This window comes from Mercenaria mercenaria, chromosome 3 (assembly GCF_021730395.1).
Source record: "Mercenaria mercenaria strain notata chromosome 3, MADL_Memer_1, whole genome shotgun sequence".
Lineage (NCBI taxonomy): Eukaryota > Metazoa > Mollusca > Bivalvia > Venerida > Veneridae > Mercenaria > Mercenaria mercenaria.
The window spans coordinates 44,543,805-44,561,306 of NC_069363.1; the positions used below are offsets into that span (position 1 = coordinate 44,543,805).

At 35.6% G+C, this 17,502-nt stretch overlaps 1 protein-coding gene across 7 annotated transcripts in view; it reads right to left on the minus strand.

The window, feature by feature from the left end:
• The window catches only part of LOC123524919 (glucose dehydrogenase [FAD, quinone]-like), a 60,660-nt gene that overhangs the window by 13,373 nt on the left and 29,785 nt on the right, over positions 1-17,502 (minus strand). For 2 of the 7 annotated variants that reach the window (XR_008370197.1, XR_008370195.1), the window contains exons 4-5: positions 2,161-2,237; positions 1,974-2,058 (exon numbers count right to left, since the gene is read on the minus strand). The gene's annotated coding sequence lies outside the window, so the exon portion shown is untranslated. Of the gene's footprint in view, positions 1-1,973; positions 2,059-2,160; positions 2,238-12,735; positions 15,350-15,790; positions 16,734-16,833; positions 16,954-17,502 lie in introns of those variants that run through there. The other 5 variants (XR_008370198.1, XR_008370196.1, XR_008370194.1 and 2 more) reach the window with 4 other exon arrangements.

Consider the following 17,502-nt stretch of genomic DNA (forward strand, 5'->3'; position numbering starts at 1 on the left):
GATGATGTTTGACAAGTGCTGTCACAAGTATAGAAAGAGGGCCTATGGGATTTTTAAAAGAATCAACTTTTTCTCCATAGAAGATTGCATGGTCTACCTAATTCATCCCAAAGATGATAACGTGGGCTTTAATGCATTTCAAAGGCAGTATAAATACCTTTAAAATAAATTATAACAAGTGGTGTTACATTCCCTGAAAGGTTACAGAAGAAGACTTAAGGTGATAGATAGATTGAAATACCGAATTTATAAGACAGAAACATGAACCATAATTCAGTCGAAAGCCAATAGAAATAACTCCAAAATGATGTATGGCAAGTGGTGTCACATTCCCAGACAGCTTTTTCTCCATAATATTCAATATTCAAGACAGAAGATTGCACCACCTACCTTATTTAAGAAGATTGCATAATACACCTATTAATTCCCAAGATATGGCCTACATGCGTCTGAAAATCAATATAAGTAACTTTAACATGATGTACATTAATGGTGTCATATTCCCTGGCATAAGATTCGTGTGTTGTTTATCATGCTCGCTAACGCTCGGCATTTCTCCACTGATATCACACGTACGAAGTTATATATTACACCCGTTCGGCCTCAAGGTATGCACGTTGAATTATATGCATTTAAAAGACATTAAAATTACCTTTAAATCCATGTATAACACGTGGTCTCACATTCCCTGACAGTTTGTCTATAAGCTGTTGAAAATACCCCAATCTGACTAAAGTACTTTATCTTCTAAACGAAGATCCGAGAATGACCCATTCATATTCACCTTTCTGTAGATTTGGATTTCCGAAATTTCTATTTTTATTTTCGCAAATCTATTTTTATTTGAACCAATCAGACGACTCACTTCAACAAGCATTTGGCTGAACCATCAAAACAGCCTCGAATGTCAAAGGTTGAAAAAAAATGTGCAGTCAGTCCGGGGCTCGAACCCGGGACCCCTCGCTAGTGCCCTACCGACTGAGCTAACTGGCTGTCTGACACCTTACATGACCTTACCTTACAAGTCCGTACCGTGACCTATAATTTCTCTGAAAACACGAAGGCGTAGTCGCGATTTTGTAGTCATAAGAATTGTAAATATGAAAAACCCAGGCTTAATATAGATTTTTTAAAACTTCTACTTTCACATACAAAATGTTGCAAGCAAGGCTCTGATTGGGTAGCGGAAGTTTAGTCAGAAACGAGGCTATCAATAGCACGTCTTCAGATCCTAAGCGTAGCGTAGATGGAGATGAACTTTAGTCAGATTGAAAATACCCTAACGATTATTTACATCGTATGAAAGACCATATATTAGAAAGTTAGCCGTTAACTACCCAGTTACTTCCTGTGCGCTGAGGCAGCCATTTTGATATTGTTAGCCAGGTACGTGTTCGCTCTCCTGATCATCAGAAGCAACATATGCACATGTGCAGTTTGTATTTGATGCCCACGTGATGAAAGTGTCTTAAAATTCTGTCGCTTCTCGTTCTATATTTATCAAAAGTAAATCGTTCTAACGGTTAGAAAACTGCGAAAATTCGAATGTTACCATAATTCTGGAAACACCATTATGTTCAATTTAAATATATAATACCGTGGCGGCAGTTAGCCTTTGGGTCATATTTCTTTTCTAAAATTACAAATCACAGTATTAGTCGCTTTAAATAGTATACTGACAATTGTTGTATCTCAGAACCATAAGCTATTTTGTTTCATTTTATATTGTGATATCATTTAATTTCGTGGACATAATAATTCGTGGTTTTGATGAAAAAGTTCATTGGGATAAGATTTCGTAGTTTGACGCAAAACACGAAATACGCAAAAATTAGTTTCTCACAAATGTTAATGATTTTACACTATGAGTATGTAGATATAAAGATTTGAGTACTTCACAGTATTTAGTATTAAAGTATGTTTTTTTCTATATATAATTATACTCGTAGGTAAAATAATATGAAAGGCCTTACATCTTATGTCTTGCCGAAACCGATCCAACAGCTACATACATAACCAGTAGAACCAAGCAGAGTTTTGTTGAAAACATGGTGATTTCTAAAAGAAATAATTTAGCAAATAGGAATGCTCACAAATGTCAACTAAACCACAGCTTCGTAAAATATACTTAAGGTAACACGAAAACGTGAAGTAACTTACCTTTAGCTTGTAATAGACACGTCAGTAGGAAGTCTAGATGCAGTGAGAGCAAAGGGGTCCTTTAATTCACAAGTTGCCTATCATGATAAGACAGTAATATATTGCAAGAAATCTGTGAAACAATTGTGCACTTCCTAAGAAAAGTAAGAAACTTGGCATAATTGTATATGAATGTATAATGCTTCTTTTAAGCATATTAAGCAATTTGTAAATATTCAAAATGGCTGCCGATATTAAAGATGCCCGCCATGATTACAATTTCAACAAAGAAATGCTCTAGAACTGTATATATGGCAAGAAATTATATACAGAATGTTAGCATTATGGTAAAAAATAATATTAAAGGCGTATGCTAGAATTCCCTGTATATGAGATGGGCGAAAATTTTCCCAATAACAGAATTTCTTTAAACTTTGGATATTGAAGGACAATCATCTAAGAAACAAAAAAAATGCAATAAAAATCATAGGTCACCGGATTCGAAAAAGAGTTATCTGCCCTTGAAAACGTCATTTTTGGGGGAAATGCCGTTTTCAAGGGCAGATAACTTTTTTTCGAATCCGGTGACCTATGATTTTTATTGCATTTTTTTGTTTCTTAGATGATTGTCCTTCAATATCCAAAGTTTGAAGAAATTCTGTTATTGGGAAAATTTTCGCACCAAATTCTAGCATACGTCCTTAAGCTACAAATAAGCTGTAGCATTAGGCCAGCAGAAAAATTACGAAACGTTGCATGGAAGTACATATACTTGTAAAGTAAGCTCCTCCAAACAATTGTGAAACTGGCACTCGATAAATCAATTCAACATTGGCCAACAAAATTCAAGATGGCCGCCATGAAATAACTCTGTTTGGCTTATTCTGTGAAAACTGTGAAATGTTGCATGGTAGTATATACATTTGTAAAATATGTTCCTAAAACAATTTTAACACCTACATCGGGTAAATATATGCATGAAAATAACCAGCGAAATTCAAGATGGCCGCCATAACATCTGATATCGTATTTCTAATAGTAATAGGTCATAGTAAATTCCATTGGATTAATTATCAGAACACAGTCCAAGTTGCTTATGTTGTTATATCTTGTTCTATTGTTAACTACTTGTCCAAGATTTAACATGCCCTTTTAGTTAGAACATGTTATATTTTGGCAATTGATGAAACATTTACAAAATAATGATTGAGGAACTGGACAAATGACTATTTTTAATATCTCCATCTTTGTATGAAGCAGTAATGTTGCCAGTGTAGGAAGGATTTGACAAATCTGCTGTCCCTTCTGTGTTAACAGTTCCATTCTGCTAGTATTGACTACTTATTGAATGGCAATAACTGTATCTTGAGAAATCGCAGATGCCAAACGCTGTGAGCCCAAATGTTGTTTTCAAAGGAAGTTCCCTTTTTCACAGCAGAGGAATGGGTTCTGATGGTCACACCTGTTGAGAAATCTGGGAAGAACCATTTTTTATGGTTTAAGTACCTATGATGAATACTCTATGGACGCTTTTGTGGGATATGTTTTAAGTCTGTTCAGAATTGCAGCCCCATCCACTAACACTGCATTAATAATGGGTGCTTTCTTTGATGTGCCATTTGTAGGTAGATTCTGAAGTACTGACAGTAAATATGGCCGCAAATTGCAAAAACGCGGAGAGACCCAGAAACAGTGTGCCCATACCACGTGACTTTGACGTCATTTTTGGCTAACACGACAAGCTAAATTGACAACACATTTGTCGATTCGAAACTGCAAAGTAATGTAAATTCTTTACTCCTTGATCAAATTTGGCCAAATATAGCGCTAGCAAAGGCAAAAGTGAATAATACACATACAAGTAAATGGTTTTATAAACAGATGAACAGATTTAGCATGACAACGGGAAAACCGGTTTCTTAACAAGAGGGCCCAGATGGCCCTAGGCCGCTCACCTGAAAAACACACCATAACAGTGTAAACATGTTTGAGCTAGTGATTTCATGGAAACAAATATTCTGACCAATTTTCATTAAGATTGGACCAAACATATTGAGGATAAACAAGTATTTTCTTTGATTTGACCTAGTTTTTGACCCCACATGACCCAGATTCGTGCTTGTCCAACTAGAGTGTATACAAGCTTTTCCTTTGACTTGACATAGTGACCTAGTTTTTGGCTACACGTGACCCACATTCGAAATCATCCGAGACTTTAAACATCAATATAAACATTTTGACCAAATTTCATGAAGATATGGTTATAAACATGGCCTCTAAAGTGTTATCAAGCTTTTCCTTTGATTTGACTGGATGACCTAGTATTTGACCCAATACGACCCAGATTCAAACCTGACCTAGAAGTCATCAAGACAAACATTGTGATCAAATTTCATAAAGATCCAATTTAAAATGCAGTCCCTATTGCAAACACAAGGTTTTTTTCTAAGATTTGACCTTGTGGCGTAGTTTTTGATCACAGATTACCTATATTCAAACTTGACCTACATTTCATAAATACAGCCATTCTGACTAAAATTTATGAATATCCAGTGTAAAATGCAGCCCCTATTGCGTACAAAAGGTTTTTCTTTGATTTGACCAGGTGACCTAGTTTTTGATGCCAGATGACTCATATTCGAACTTATTCTAGAATGCATCAAGACAAATATTCTGATTAAATTTCATGAAGGTCGGGTGTAAAATGCAGTCCCTGTTGCATACACAAAGTTTTTCTTTGATTTGACCTAGTGACATAGTTTTTGATCCAAGATGACCTATATTTGAACTTGACCCAGATTTGATCAAGGCAATCATTCTAACCAAATCTCATGAACCTCAGTTGAAAACTGCAGCCATTATCACATACACAACGTTTTTCTTTGATTTGTCCTAGTGATTAAGTTTTTAATCCCAGATGACCCATATTCAGATTTGACCTAGATTTTATCAAGGCAATTATTCTGATAAAATTTTATGAATATCCAGTGTAAAATGCAGCCCCTATTGCGTACTAAATGTTTTTCTTTGATTTTACCAGGTGACTTAGTTTTTTACCCTAGATGGCAGATTGCATCCAGACAAACATTCTGATCAAATTTCATGAACATCTATTGCAAAATGCAGTCCCCATTGCATACACAAGGTTTTTCTTTGATTTGATCTAGTTACGTAGTTTTTGACTCCAGGTACATGTATCGATATTCCAACTTGACCTAGATTGTATCAAAGCTATCATTCTGACTAAATTTCGTGAAGATCATTTGAAAAAATACAGCCTCTATCATACACAAGGATTTTCTTTGATTTGACCTAGTGACCTAGTTTTTGCATGCTGATAACTCATATTCAAACTCGACCTAGATGTCATCCAGACAAACATTCTGATTAAATTTCATGAAGATCCGGTGTAAAATGCAGTCCCTATTGCATACACAAATTTTTACTTTGATTTGACCTAGTGACCTAGTTTTTAACCCCAGATGACCCATGTTCAAACTTGACTTAGATTTCATCAAGGCAATCATTCTGACCAAAATTCATGATGATCAATTAAAAAATGCATCCTCTATCGCACACACAATGTTTTTCTTTGATTTGATCTAGTGACCTAGTTTTTGACCTATGATTACCAATATTCGAACTTGGCCTAGATTTTATCATGGCAATCATTCTGACCAGATTTGTATCGCATCGCATACACAAGCTAAATGTTGACAGACAGACAGACAGACGCCGGACATCGAGCGATCACAATAACTCACCTGAGCATTGCTAAGGTGAGCAAACAATAAATGCAGCATGGTAAGACGGCAAGCAAGTGTCCCTTTTGACAGAAAAACAGATAATTGTGAGCATGAAGGGTGTCGTGCGTATTACCGATTTACAGGGATTCAATGCCTGCACTTTTGGAGATCTTTGTCAGAAATGATATAGCAGGATTATCAAAAAACTGGAAAAGCAAAATATGCTAAGACGGCAAGCCCGCTAATACGACAAGCCTTTAAAAATACCGTCTATTGAGTAGCACTTCTCAGCAAACAGTCATCGGATGTTCACCAAGAATAGATCACTCTACTCGCATCAATATTCAAACATATTTATAATGTAGCACATCTAGAGAATCATGGAATAAATATAATCTTACGTTAGTTGTTATTTAATAGAAAAGTATATTTTGTATATAAACTCGTCAAGAGGCTCGCTTAACAAGCAAACATCAGGACTCGTTTCCTATCTTTTATAATAACTAACAACTCGCTTCAGATCCTCTAACTCTATACACCAACAACATCAACAACAACAATAATAATAAAGATAATAATAATGTATCTATTTAGAGGTACATTTTAAAATTTACATCGAATGTTCCTTTAACTAAATTACGCTCGACAGCTACTTTCTGAGTTTCTTACCAGTACTAGCTTCAATTTAGGAAAAGGAGTGGCAGTTTTTGGAAGTTCGCGACGCCCATACAAGTCATTCATTGATTTGGGGCTTCAAACCTCAAGACAGGAAGTCTACATGAATACTTGATATGACAAATCTATATAAATACAATGCTTCATATGAAAATATGGACTATTCCAGAATTTTCCTGCGCATTTTAAGAATTCCAATAATATGTATAATAATTGGCATGTTGGAATTCTTAAAATTCTACAGTAGCCTTACAACATTAATCAAAATATTATTATATGTTATGTATTTTGAATTCTTCAGTCTGTTAATCTATTCTGTAATCACTACTTCTTTCATTAATCTATTTAGGTACAATTTAAAAATCCCTTGTGCGATTCAGATTTGTCAAGTACAATTACAGAATTACTGGGCATTAATTCTAGAACACTGTATTTTCATACTGTACAGACTATACTGCAACTGAGCACTCCGAAATGCAACTGAATATATTTTTACAATGCACCAGTTATGAAATATTGATAATATGTCCATGTTCATTGTACTGTATTCAAAACACAAATACAATATAATTTATATATGGCAAGCTGTTTTCATGTATCAACGCCTCTTTTTCGTTTTCGCCAAACTATCTACACACAGATTTTCTCTTCTGAGAGTGATGCGCATTGTGTTCTCCCAAATAAGTCATCCTTGGAGTCTTATGGTCACAGATATCACAAGTCATGATAATTAATTTCCACGTTCCACTGAACTCCTTTTCACTTGGTATCTAGGGTCTCCATGTACGGTGCACCTATGGATAAAAATTATCAACACTAAAATATGTGCTCGGAAGGGAGGGGTTGCGAGTGTGCCTGTATGCAAAAATCGTAACTTCTAATTTCAGGGCATAGTTTTTATGTCTTTAAAATGCACAACAACACCATTTTCTTAAATATTGACGTGTAAAAACATATATTAACTTTCTTGTATTTTATTATTCGGAACCCGATAATAACTTTTTAGCGGTGTGAAACATAACATTATATACAAACAGATGGGGAAAGTGTTGTGGGGAAAAGATAAAAAAAAAATCAAACCCTAAATTGGGTATATATTTCAAAGAATTTTGAATTGGCAAATAGTACCTAAACCTATGTAGGGAGCCGCCTAGTTGAACAGCAGTTGCAGCAAACGTAGACAGTAGTGTCCCATTGTGTGTTATTTCACGGGTGTTTAAGTTCCTGCTATGTTGGTAAGTGTTCCTACATTCAGAACATATATGAACTGGTTCTTCCGCTTCAGAAGCCATCGTACTTAAACATATTAAACATACGTACAGGTTATTACTTTTTCAGTAGGTGGTTCTACAATGTAGGTAGTGTTTGGAAAGGTGCACATTTACACTAGCTGTTCCGACTTAACAGAATCTGTATGTCAGAATAATTTGTATATTTAATATATTGATAATGTAACACATAAGCACAGATAGTGCTTGACTCCCTTTTCATGTTGCCATTGCTATAATTTTTGTTGAATTGCTGTTATTAATAGAATTTGGGTCATTTATGGTTGATTTGGATTCATTATATGGATAGCTGGGTCCCAGCTTCGCACATTATATCATATACAAAAGTTAAAGGGAATCAGATATTTGATAGAGCAAGTACTCGTTGTAAAACGTTATGTTTAAATTTGGACCAATCAGAAACAAGTTCTAAAAATAGCACGTCTGCTGGGGTATAAATAGGTAGATGGATGACAGAGAGCTCATTCGGTATCCAGCGGTCGAAGAAGACACATCGAGGATTCAACTAATAATTTATCCCAGTACCTTGAGAAGGAGACTATTGCAGTTGCCCTGTCAGGGCGGATAAATTATTAAAAAGAAGACTTTGGAAGTTCTTAGACTAAAGAAGAGTAGCAGAATTTCGATAAGGCTTCGAGCTATAGGGCCAGCGCATAGGAGTTTAACCTTAAAGGTAATTGAATGCTATAGACGATAGCATATATAGGCTGAGCATCGGGAAGCGGAGACGGAGACCCAGAGTTTGGTAATCTACTGAGATAGTAGGAGAGTTCCAGCTTATAGACGGTTCAGTATTATTGGCGAAGTACAGCCAAGGCATCGGGGATAATACCTATATGGTAGTTGAATGCTACATATGATAACATATAGGTGCTGAGCATCCAGGAGTCAGGGCAATCTTACAGAGTTTGAGAGGACAGAGGCCGAGCATCTATGCGATAGGACTCGTATGTTGTTGATTCAAAGACATTGTCTGACGGGAACTTCAACAAAAAGAGACCAGTCAAGTATAGAGTATCCAGCCTATAGCAGTTTGAGCTAGTCATTTTTAATTGGAGATTGATAGTTTGAAACATTTAGTGATTTGTCTGATCCCTGAAATTGTCTAGCTCATAATAAGAAATCATTTACGAATCATTGGTACACGAATCATTTAGGCAAGGTAGCCAGAGTAAAATTCTATATATGAGATATTTGGTCTCACCAGCTCTACGTTTTAACAAAGGACATTCTACATCGTTTGTCGGCTAGTCTAAGACATAGACACCTTAGCGATTGAACCCAAACCATTGTTCAAGATACTGAAGGCGTAGGCACTTCCCTGGGTCATATAACGAGTATCCTGACACTGTAGTTTTCATTGTTTGCGGCGCTTTTCAAGAATCCCCTTCTGTCAGAAAAATATATTCTTTTTAACAACAGTTATTAATATCGCTTGACTTCATTAAGTGTTATACTTTCTGGTCCTACAGGATCATCGATTTCAACACCTAGTTTTTTTTTAAATAGAATATTGTTGAAACAGGTGCGATAGGGCGTGAGCAGTGTTTCATTTTTCGTAAATGCTCTTGAACAGACATGGTCAAACCTAATCTGCATTTTCATTGTTTGCTTTCATCTGAATGTTCTCGAATGATCCCTTTCTTTTAGAAATTGGTACATTTCGACTATGATATCTAGTGGCCAGGTTAAATTTAATTTTTGATGTGCTCGTCTGTGAACTTTATATTTTCCGACAGGCAGTCAGGGGGATATTCGCAAGAAAACTGAGGAACACGAAATTCGAAATGTACAGTTCCTGGCTCGCGGATTTTGCTTTTTCCGCCTTACCACCGGCACAAATATTTACCCTGAGTGGAAAATCGCGATGATTTTACTCATTGAATCACTACTGAAGACCGTGATAGATTGCGGTGATTTTGTAAGACCCCGCGATTAATTATAGATAAAGTGTTCGCGGCGACTCACGATGAAAAATCTCAGAGGGTCGCGCTGAATTGCGATGGATCGCGGCGAATCACCGGCAGTCACCGCGAAATCCAGGTTAGGCTGGCTACGGGGCATATTTATACACTTAACGAATGATTTACCGAATTATTTGCAAACACGTTTATTGCAAGTGGCTAAGAAACTAATGAATGTATTTCAAAGTTTTTAAAATTTTACTTTTATCGAATATACTTTTAAAAACTTAAATGCAATAACATTTAAAATGATAATTTTACATTAATCATGAAAAAATTGACAATAATAGGAATTAAAATAAAGCGGCATCGTTTATTTCCTTTTAATTAGTTTGCTACTATACTTGGTATATAAAAGTAGTATTTCAAGTACTTCATTATAAAAACACACAAAGAATCTATGCGCCAAATTTAAGGGTTATCTTCTTATTGCAATAACAAGAATTAATGTTAGACATTTTTGTATTTTACATCCCTTTATTTCAAATCTGTCTTTATGTTTTAAACTTTTAAAGATGATTTCATCATGTGATTTGTATGTGCTGCCTTAAAATTTAGTTAGTTTTCTTAATTGTGAAATGTATATTTTGAAATGATTTCGATTTGCTTTTGAACAATTATAGTGAATTTAATTGTTGATTTTATACATGTATCTAGCGGAATGTCGTATTGCATTCACCGATTTAATTTTAAAAACGTGTAGGCTGTTCGTTTTGCACCATAAAGCAACTGCATACATATCATTAATCTATGGAAGGTTCTTTGATATATATGCGATTTATCTTCCATATCCATTTATATCTGCTGTCATGAGTTTTCACATTTCTTGCACAGTTGAAACTCAATAATCTGATTTCATCCTGTTGTGTTATATTTCTGTAGCTGTACATGATTGTGCGTTTATGACAAAAATAACCATTCTTTTGTATTTTATTATATAAATACAAAAAATCAATTACTTTAATATGATAATTTTCATTATTTTATTATTATGATACTGGAAAATCTAAGTTTTCACTATACGTAGATATTTATTTTTTACATAACACGGCCACATTGAAAACAAACTTAACATGATATTATAAACAATAACACAAAGAATGCATTCGTTATATAAAGATAATTTTATCAAATCTTGTTAGCAGATAAATTTTATATTATGAAAATACGTATAACTGAAATAATCTAAGCAAATTTTGTTATAATTATATAAATTATATATTATAAATCAACTTACAATAACAATATTATTATTAAAGATGATGAAAAGCAATCTACTTCTTTATTGTTTTTCTCTAAATAATTAGTGATAAATTTCTTGTCAGTTTATAAGCATTTTACACTGTATATTGTCATTTATAACGTCATTCCCTTTCCTGTAAATCGCGGCGATCCACCGCAATTCACCGCGAACCACCGGCACCTCACCGCGATGCGCTGCGATTTATCTTCGCAATACATCACAATCGATTTATTGCTTTTGGTCGCGGTGGAAACTGTAAAATATATTTCGGGGATGCGGGAAAAAAAACGCGCATCCCCGCGGCTCATAAAAGTGTCCGCACTAGGGTCGAATCGCGAGGAAGCGCGGACTTTGAAAAATCCGCGAGCCAGGGACTGTATGATATAATCTATAGTCTTTGAAAATTGATGTGGTTGTTGGTAAGAAGTAGAGTAATTTGCTTTTGTGAACATGGAATGACTGTTTGCTGAGACGTGAGACTCATCTGACGATACAGTAAAAAATGGCTTGCCGTCTTAGCATATTCTGCATTTTCCACAATTTTCCATTAATTTAGCCATATCATTTCCAACTAAGGTCTCCAGAAGAACCGTAAATAATTCCATGTGTATCAGGAAGACGCAGAACGCCCTTAGTGTCCACAATGACCCGTTATTCTGTCAAAAGGAACATTTGCTTGCGGTCTTACACTGCCGATTTGTTAAAATGAAAACAGTTTTTCCGTTTTCAGGCCAATACTGCTCGTCTATTCATAAAACCTTTTACTTGTGTGTGTAGTATTCACTTTTGCCTTAGCTTGCGCTATATTTAGTAATATTTGATCAAGAAACAAAGAACTTACCTTGCTTTGAAGTTTCGAATCGACGAAGTTGTTGTCAATTTAGTTTGTCGTGTAAGCCGGAAAATGACGTCAAAGTCACGTGGTTTGGGCACACTCAGAAATGAACTTTGATTTTTCAGTTAACTTAGCAGAATCACAAACTTTCATGTAGGATATTTACGAAATACGTCAGGATTCTTTTCGTAAAAAGTGACATCTCAGAGGTAGACGGGTATTCTTCTTAAACAGTTGGATGAGGTCCAATGTAAAGAACCATAATATCAACTGATTCAGTATCTGAACGTGTACTGCAACATTGTATTTGGGGACAATCAATTGATTCGTTTTTTGGTTTACTTAGTGAATTTCCTCATATACTCTATACTCTCCGTTTTAGATTACATAATATCTACATACACAATCTCATAGACATGCTTTGTCCTGGCCACACAACAAAATTTCTTGAGAAAACTACTTTCCTATTGTAGCAATATTTGAGTGGACCAAAGCATCTGCGCAGCAGGTCACAAATAGCGGACATTTTTACATGCAACTCACTCAGTCTGATCAAAACCTTATTCTTGCCATGTCGGTAGTCTATTCTACTGCATCTGATCGGCAATTGCATATAGAGACAGGTCGCATGTCCAGTCGAGATATTATGGTATTGGGCAGCAGCCTTGGTAATGTATATTGAGTGGTATACGTCCTTTATAAAGTCTGAAATTCCACGATTTGGGTTTGATTGACATTGCAGTCATTTTTGTAGTCTCTTGGTATATAACACAAACCTTAATTTTAATACCTCCATATCTGGTGAGCTTACATGTCACATGCTGATTTATTAGTTGAAGCTAAGCATTATATATTCCTATATTGGAATACAGCGATACATGTTATAACTGCACTACTTAAGAAGAAAAACAAATCAAAAGCAATACAAATCGAAGCCGCGAGAATCATAAATGGAACTACAAAATTATGCAGTATCACTAAACGAGTTAAAAGTATCATCCAGAAGGAAAAGACAAGCTTATTACCTTCTACTAGTATAAGATAATTAATCATCTTACATCAAACTCGGTACGCATGCATTAAGGAATATAAATGATGTTTCTTTAATACATACGCCCATGCAACTTTATAGCGAATCATTCCTTTCCATCTGTCATCCGCGATTGAAACGCGCTATCCGAGCAAATCTTAAAATTCATCTACTCTAAATGATTACAAGCGTAAACTTAAGGAGGTAGGTTACCTTGTTACAAGGGTAAATTCAAATTAGTTGAACCGCAGCATTCTTTTGTATTTCGTGTAATATGAAGTTTTAACTGCTACAATCTCAATTTCGTTTGTCTCTGTCCCTTCAAGTTAAATTTTTATCCAGGTTCGAAGAAATTGACCCTCCAAAGGTATTTCATATTGAAAGAAGAAGGAAAATACAGATATTTAACACTTTTCAGTGTATTTTAGTTTCATCGATATCCGTAGAAGTCTGAATAATTGATAATTTTACTAATATGCACTTTAGCTTTCTAATATAAGCTTAAAATGTATATGTCGCGGGGCTCGTGTTTCCATGGTAACGCATTTTCTCTCATTTTTAAACAAGCCATTCTGTTAATGACCAACATGGAATATTTGGGTAATATTATTAGCATAATACTAAGCACTTTACATGGTACCCTATTTTTCTTAAAGTTTAAAGTAACCATGGCAACAGAGATGTTTAAAATAGCTTATATCTTGCTTTTTGTCCTAATTTTTTATAAAAAGTATTGATTAAGATTATCTTTCTAGTTGATGTAGCTTTAAAACATATTATTTCTAACGTAAGTTATATTTTCGTGTTATTTGCATTTATTCAAACAAATTTCACAGCTAAGAATACTTACAGCAGTACCCATCGACTGGAATTTTTCATGGAAAAATCTTTCAGCATGCTGCTTTTATTCTCATGGATACTGTTGAAATGAAAATAAAAAGCCGAAGCTGTGTTTCTTAAATAGACCAGTGTCAACGCTTTTAAATTTTACATTTAGATACATAGGTCACGGGCTTCGTTTCCATGGTAACATCAATTAAATTCAAGAAACCACAATTTTCTACTGAAATTGCAACAATTTTAGATCTTAGTTTTAGAACATAAGTAACAAATTATCAACGGAACCTGAAAAATAGGTATTAGAAATCAAACTGCTAGATTTTTTATTTGAAAATGGCCGTAACAAGTAACCTTTCACCCAACTATATTCCAAATAACATTGCTTATCATCACCCATTTTCTTACATTCCGCATAACATTTCAATATATCTACATAAAAGAAGCAAGATATTGATTATTATTCAGAGCAAAAGACTCATAAAAAATATTTCAGCAAATAATGGTTATTTGAAAATAGTTAAAGTAAAGAAAATGCACAGAATTACGTACTTTCAAGATAAAAGCTATTAATTTTGCGCGGTAACTGGCACGTAACGTCATGACGTCAATGACGTCATTTTAAGGCAACATTGTTTTGAAGCGTTTCTGCGGCAATTTATTAATTATTTCTGCATTATTAAACCATAAAGCATCAGATCGAAGACAGGTTCATGATTAATTTTCAGAAGAATGAATATACAGACACATTTAGTTTGTCGTAAACGCCGTCGTAAATCGTCACGTTAGCTTCCGGTTGGACATGCGCACATACAAATATGAAGGTAACCTACCTCCTTAATATGAATTGTCATAGTATTCCATCGCTATTTCTTATTGGGAGCAGGTTAAGATGCCCTTCATGCCCGTCTTCGGTTAGAATGCAGCTTCTTAAAATATGATCTATTCAGAAAATCAATTGTAGATAACCCGCACTGAATATATGGAGAGATAGAACAGCAAACCATTTCCTATTAGATTATCCTGTTTGTATCATAGCCTAGGGACTTTTCAGTAGAAAACTTTCAGTGGTTAAACCGTATACCCTAAAATTAACTACCCCAGGTATGGTGGTAAGTTCAGACAGTGCATTTCGAACCTTTTGTCTTTTATGGCACGGCGAGTTTTTAAGATTCGTTTCTCTGTGATCGCCACCTTGCTCATGCCTTTTCGACATGGATACGCTGACGTCAGAATTTGGCTGCAGTACATTTGACACTTTTTTACGGATTTTATCGTTCGAGCGTTTATACCTTCTGACAGCAGTGACAGATCTATTACCTGTCCTGTCCATAATATCCTGCTCGTCTATACCAGCTTCGTAAATGCTGATTGCACAAGTTTGTTTCCAACTATGGTTGGAATATACACCTTTCAAAGATCCTATGACTTATTTCTTTCGTGAATTTAGTGAGATTGTTCACACCGAGTGTCTGAAGTCCATACCGGATCAAGTTTCCAGACATAGCAGGAAGAGGCCTCTTGTAGAAGTCATCGTCGTTACCTACGGCATTTATATACGTATCAAAGTGCGTGGCCATGCAGCGTGGACCTGTGAATTTAAAACAAAATTAGCCTAGTGAGTGACTCTTTTTATAGTACATGGTCAATGAATTACTGGATTTGCAATTATTAGATTCCTATCACTTGTCTGGTCTGACCAACTTCTAGACTCTGGCGGGGATTGGGGGCCGGGGTTGGGGTGGGGTGGGGGCGGGGGGGGGGGGGGTCCAGACCCACTAGAATTTAGTCGGACTTCCCTCCCCCAGGGGAATTTTCCTGAATCTACCCCTGCTTCCCAAGTCGACGTGTTATGGACATCCCTAGGCAGGATAAGCCGCGAATCTTAATATATGCTTTTAAATGACAGGTATTGAACGGTAATGCAAGAAGTTGGCTGACTTAATAAATAAACATAGGAATTCAGCCGGGTGTTAAAGCAATACGTACAATTATTTCAATATTGTAGAAGGCTCAATAAAAATGTACATACCTGGTGTACAGTAGTGTTTTATATCTTTGTTTGTATAGATATCTGGCCTAGTCCACCATGGTAGGTTTTAGATCCTCGGCCAATGAATCGAATGAATCGTCCTTCAGCATCTTCACCAATTTCAAACATGTCACATTGAAGACCACGGTGTTCACCACGACCTTTTAAACCAAACAACTTGCATGCATTAAAGAACACAGTCAGCTGCAAAGTTTTAGAATCCTTAGAACACCGGATTTTATAATTTGTTTTCGTCATCACTAGAAATTGGATCGACTTGTTTTGTGTCAGTGCCAAGGCCTTGATCTAGAAGATTTTTCATTTTACTATCCAGTACAGTATAAAATTAAGCATATGCGGGATCGTTTTTATCAAGAAAGTTTATGTCGTTCATCCCATGCCCACGTAAATGCCTTAAAAGTCCACACATGACAAAGTAAAACGATTTCGGGGGGTAATCATCTCATTTTTGTTTTTTTTTATTTCCATTACGAAATGTATTAACCAATATGACAACACTGATTTGTCCATAGAATGAAGTTCTGGTATGTTACCCGAATCACGGTGTTGTCGCCAGATTTTGAAAACTTTATGCGCCCACAGATTGTTTTTCGCGGTGTTTCGTTTCGAGGATTTAAGCTCTTCAATTTCCTGGTCCGTGACCGGTTTGCCGAAACGATCATCACTTTTGCATTTTATTTCCAAATTTTGTGATTTTAGCAACGCGCTGTCGTCAGATACTGCATTTTGTTCAGTCTCGAACAGAAAGACTAATCCAAGATCAAAGGAAACTTCAGCAATTAATATCGTAACAATTCAGAGGTACTTGAGGTAAAAATAAATTGTCACTACTTTCATTCAGTAACTCGTAGTAGTTTCTTTTCGCGTTTTCTGCCACCTGATTCAAAATTGCATCGAGCCCGCCGTCAGATTCCATTGTGTACTAAGTAAAAGAAAGAACATTGAAACTTGAGGGTATACGATTTGTACGAGGGGGTGGGGGGGGCGGTGGGGGGCATAGCCCCAGAGTATAAATCATTTACCCGAGCGTTTAGATGTTCTTTCTGTTTTGTAGCCATATACGGTAGTTCAGTAGGCGTTCTCCTTGCCATATACAGTAGTTCAGTGAGTGCTTAAAATCCTTGCTTTACAAATTTGTAACCCTAGGTAAAATAAACAAATACGAGAGCAGAAAATCAATACGGTACAGTTCGCTGTCTGCTGACCCAGACACACCGGCATGTAAATTAGTACACTTGATCAGTAAAAGTGACAGTGACTATTTACTTATAACGCATATAGACAAACATTCTGTTCAAACTTACCGTGCCCAGCAACCTTTCAAAATCTTATTTATGGCTCTGAAAATATAAGCCAACCTGAAAACAATGCTGTGTTTTTGCATATCCAATCATTCATTGTTGCCACACGACGTTTAACGACAAGAATGCTTGTCTAATGTCTAATCGCGGACACATCGGGTGCCTTAGGATGAGTGTTGATTGCAGCAAACTTCATTCCCTTTCTTTTATTTGTTAATTTCTTTTTCTTTTGTCCCTCCCTTTTCGAAAATCTCATAATATGTTACCTCATTAATATTAACACACATACTTCAATTTCAGATCAACGCCTTAAACTTTAAACACTTAAGGAAACGAATTCATATAAGACTTTTTCGAAGACTTGTTTCCCTATGTATAATTTGCTCATAT